Here is a 5,468-nt window from a genome sequence, read left to right on the forward strand (position 1 = left end):
TCTGTCAAATAAATAAATAAATAAATAAATAAATAAATAAATAAATAAATAAATAAAATCTTTAAAAAAAAAAAATGAAACCCCATAACAAATCTACAGAAGCCACTCAAACTGATAAGTTGGTTGAGCAAGGGGAGGACACAAGAAAAGTTCACAAACATCACTCGCATTTCTATATACCAGCAATTAACAGAAAATGAAATTTTCAGGGGCGCCTGGGTGGCTCAGTCAGTTAAGCGTCTGCCTTCGGCTCAGGGCATGATCCTAGGGTCCTGGGATCGAGTCCCACCTCAGGCTCCCTGCTCAGAGGGGAGCCTGCTTCTCCCTCTGCCTGCTGCTCCCCCTGCTTGTGCTCTCTCTTGCTCTCTGACAAATACATAAAATCTTTAAAAAGATGAAATTTATATATTCTAAATAGGAGTCTTCTGTCAGATGGGTGGTTTGCAAATATTTCTAACAGTTTAAAGCTTGCTTTGCCATCTTCTTAATAGGGTTTTTTGGGGCCAAAGTTATAAACTTGATGGAAGTCCAATAATATAATTTTTTCTTTTATGGATCACGCTTTTGGCATCATGTCTAAGAACTCTGAGGTCTTGGAGCTTGTCTCCTTCGTTATCATCTCAAAATGTATAGTTTTATGCTTCACATGTAAATCTATGATCCATTTTGAGTTTATTTTTATACAAAGGGGTTTAGCTTGAGGCTTGTTTTCTTGGGTTTTGTTTCGTTTCGTTTCGTTTTGCTTACAGATACCAAGTTCCTCTAGCATCCTTGGTTGAAAAGGCTCTCCTTTCTCCCCTAGATGGCTTGTGTATCTTCGCCAAAAACAAAACAAACAAAAGTTGGCTATACTTGTATGGGGCTATTTCTGGGTTCTCTACGCTGTTCCGTGGATCTCTCTGTCCCTCTGCCAATACCACCAGTGCTGATCGATGCAGCTAGAAGTCTAAAATCAGGCAGAGTGATTCTTCCCACATTATTCTTTTTCAGGATTGTCTTAGCTATTTTAATTCTTTTGCTTTTCGTTATAAATTTTAGAAAAATCTTGTCTATTTACAAAAAAAAAAATCTCGCTGTGGTTTTGATAGGAAATGTGCTACACCTTCTATCAACTGGGGGAGAACTGACATCTTCACTACATTGCATCTTCTTGTCCAGGAACACAGACTGTTTAGTTACATCCCTTCAATTTCATCAATGGTTTGTAGTTTTCAGCACGCACTTCCTACACGGTTTGTTATATCTACACCTAAGTATTTCTTTTCTGCTGGCTTGCTTGCTTGCTTTCCTTCTTTCTTTCTTTTTAGTGATTATAAGTGCTATTTTACTTTTTTTTTTTTTTTTAAGATTTATTTGAGGGGCTCTTGGGTGGCTCAATCGGTTGAGCCTCTGCCTTTGGCTGGGGTTGTGGTCCTGGGTTCTGGGATCGAGTCCCACATCCAGCCTCCTGCGCTGCAGGGAGCCTGCTTCTTCCTCTGCCTCTGCCTGTCTCTCATGAATAAATAAATAAAAATTTAAAAAAAAAGATATGAGAGACAGAGTGTGTGCACCTGCGCTTGCCAGAGTGGGGGAGGGGCAGAGTGAGAGGGACAAGCAGATTCCCTGATGAGCAGGGAGGCTGATGTGGGGCTTGATCCTAAGACCTGGAGATCATGACTTGAGCTGAAGGGCAGACACTTACCAGAATGAACCACCCAGGCATCCCAATGCTATTTTACTTTAATTTTGATTTTTTTTGGAAGATTTTATATTTTAAGTACATTCTATACCCAACCTGGGCCTGGAACTCACGACCCTGAGATCAAGCGTTGCATGCCCACCAACTGAGTCAGCCAGGCACCCCTTGATTTTCAATTTTAAGGTGTTTTTTTTTTTCATTTGAGTCTCACTGATATGCAGAAATACAATTGATTTTTGGATGTTTCTCTTGTACTGAATTCATTTCTTAGTTCCACTGAGTTTCGTGGCTGTTGATTGCATGTAGTTTTCTACATAGACCATTACATCATCTGCAAAAAGAACTGTTTTATTTTTCTTCCTTCCTGATCCATATCCCTTTTATTTCCTTCTAATGGCCTCATTGCACTGGCAAGGACTGCCAGGACTATGTTGACTAGCAGTGGTGAGAGTGGACATCCTTGCCTTGTTTCTGATCTTAGAGGGAAAGTATTCAGTATTTCACCATTAAATATGATGTCAGTTGTAGGTTTTCTGCAGGCATTCTTTATCAATTGAAAAAGTCCCCCCTATTTCTAGTCTCCTGAGTTTTTATCATGAATTGGTGTTGAATTCCTCCCAAGTGCTCTTTCTGTATCAATTGATATGATCACATGATTTTTCTTCTTTCACCTATTACTATGGTAGATTACATTGATTTATTTTCGGATACTAAACGAGCCTTGTACCTCTGGAATAAGCTTCACTTGGTCATGATGTGTAATTCTTCTTATCCAATGCTGAATTCTATTAGCTAATATTTTGTCAAGAATTTTGGAATCTGGGGCACCTGGGTGGCACAGTCAGTTGGGTGACTGACTCATGATTTTGGCTCAGGTCATGATCTCAGGGTCGTGAAATCGAGCCCTGTGTGGGGTGCCACACTCAAGGGGAGTCTGCTTGAGATTCTCTCTCTCCCTCTCCCCCCACCAAAAAAAAAAAAAGGATTTTTGAATCTATGTTCATGAGAGATATTGCTCTACAATTTTCTTTTTCAACTTTTTATTTTATTTTTTTATTGTCTTTGGTCTCAGTATTAGAGTGATACTGGCTTCATAGAGGGGCACCTGGCTGCCTCAGGCAGTTAAGCATCTGCCTTCGGCTCAGGTCATGATCTCAGGGTCCTGGGAATGAGCCCTGTGTTGGGCTCCCTGCTCAGGGGGAGTCTGCTTCTCCCTCTCCCTTTGCCTATCCCCCCAGCTTATGTGCTCTCTCCCTCACTCTCTCTCAAATAAAAAAATAAAATCTTTAAAAAAAATACTGACTTCATAAAATGAGTTGAGAAATCTCTCTCCTCCTCTACTTTCTCAAGGAGACTGTGTAGAACTGGTATTAATTCTTTAAACATCTTTAAGAACTCTCCGATAAAACCATCTGGACCTGGAGACTTCTTTCTCAGGAGATTTTATGAATTCAATTTCCTTAATAGTTATGGGACTGTTCAGATTCTCTCTTTACTACTTGATGAAGTGAGGTAATTTATACTTTTAAAGAATTGGTCTGGGCCGCCTGGGTGGCTCCATTGGTGAAGTGTCTGCCTTCGGCTCAGGTCATGATCCCAGGGTTGTGGGATCGAGCCCCGTGTCGGGCTCCCTGCTCATGGGGAGCCTGCCTCTCCCTCTCCTCCCTGCTTGTGCTCTCTCTAGCTAACTCTTTATCCCTAATAAATAAATAAAATCTTAAAAAAAAAAAAAGAATTGGTCTATTTCACCTAAGTTGTCAAATCTGTGTGTATAGTATATAGAGCGGGTATTCTAATATTTTTTTAATGTCTGCAGATTCTGTAGTGATAACTCCTATTTCATTACCGATCCTAGTAATATGGTTTGTCAATATTGCTGATCTTTTCAAAGAACCAGATTTTTGTTTTGTTGATTTTTTCTATTTTTATGTTTTCAATCTCATTGAGGTCCTTAACACTAATTTTTAATTTTTTTAAGATTTTATTTATTTGTGAGACAGAGAGTGAGCAATGGGGTGGAGGGCAAGCATCTCTACACTCAGCACAGGGCCCAATGTGGGGCTCAATCTCAGAACCCTGAGCTGAAATCAAGAGTCGGGTGCTTAACTAACTGAGCCACGCAGGTGTCCCACTATTTTTATTTTTAAGTAGGCTCCACACCCAACATGGAGCTTGGAACTCCCGACCATGAGATTAAGAGTCATGTGCTCTACTGACTGAGCCAGCCAGGTGCCCAAGCTCATTGATTTTTTATCTTCGTTATATCCTTCCCTCTATTTGCTTTGGGGCTTTTTAAATCTCTTTTTAGTTTCTTGAGGTGGGAGCACAGGTCATTTATTTGAGACATTTCTTCTTTTCCACTATAAACAGTAAGAGCTATAAATTTCCCTCTCCAATCTGCTTTAGCTGCATCCTACAAATTTTGATATGCTATATTTAATTTACATTCAGTTCAATTTCTTTTTAAATTTCCCTTGAGACTTGTACTATCTTTGAGACATGTACTATTTAGAAGTGTGTTGTTTAATTTCCAAGTGTTTGGAGATTTTCCTATTATCCTTCTGTTACTGATCTCTAGTTTGATTCCATTGATTCCGGTGGTCAGAGAATATACTTTGTATGATTTCAATCCTTTTAAACTTGTTGATATTTGTTTTATGGCCCAAATTATAATCTATCTTGTTTCCGTGGGCACTGGAAAAAGAATGTATATTCTGCTGTTGTGGGTAGATAGTTCTATAATGTTTATAATGTCCATCAGATCCTGTTGGTTGATGGCATTATTGAGTTCTATATCCCTGCTAATTTTATGTCTAGTTGTTTACCATTTGTTGAGAAAACGATGTTGAAGTCTCCCAACTATAACTGTGAAGACGTCTATCAGTTTATGTTTCACATATTTGGCAAGAGAGAGAAAGAACTTGAGCCGGGGGGATGGGGGAGAGGGGGAGGGAGCGAGAACCTTAAGCAGGCTTCACACTCAGTACAGAGCCCAACACAGGGCTCAATCCCACGGCCCTGAGACCACGATCCCAGCCAAAATCAAGAGTCAGACACTTAACTGATTGAGTCACCCAGGCGCCCCCACATTTAGGATTCTGTCTTCTTGGTATATTGACCCTTTCATCATTATATAATACCTCTCTCTGTCCCTTGTAATTTCCTTTATTCTAAAGTCTACTTTAATATTAACATAGTCACTCATGCTTTTTTTATTAATGTTTGCAGGTATTTCTTTTTCTATCATTTTACCTTCAATCTACAATTATTATATTAATTATCATTATGTGATATTTAAAAATGTATCTCTTATAATAGTATATAGGAGTGCCTGGATGGTTCAGTTGGTTAAGTATGTGACCCTTGGTTTTAGTTCGGGTCATGATCTCAGGGTCATGAGATCAAGCCCTGCTTCGGGCTCTGCACTAGATGGGAAGTCTGCTTAGATTCTCTCTCTCCCTGCCCTTCCCTCTGTTTGCATGCTCTCTCTCCTCTCTCTAAATAAATAAAATCTTAAGAAAAAAATAAACAGCATGTAATTGGATCGTTTTTATTTTTTTATTTATTTATTTATTTTTTTTTAAGATTTTATTTATTTGACAGAGATAGAGACAGCCAGCGAGAGAGGGAACACAAGCAGGGGGAGTGGGAGAGGAAGAAGCAGGCTCATAGTGGAAGAGCCTGATGTGGGGCTCGATCCCATAATGCCGGGATCACGCCCTGAGCCGAAGGCAGACGCTTAACCGCTGTGCCACCCAGGCGCCCCGGATCGTTTTTATTTTTTATTTAA

The sequence above is a fragment of the Ursus maritimus genome, unplaced genomic scaffold (genome assembly GCF_017311325.1).
Source record: "Ursus maritimus isolate PB19 unplaced genomic scaffold, ASM1731132v1 scaffold_21, whole genome shotgun sequence".
Classification (NCBI taxonomy): domain Eukaryota; kingdom Metazoa; phylum Chordata; class Mammalia; order Carnivora; family Ursidae; genus Ursus; species Ursus maritimus.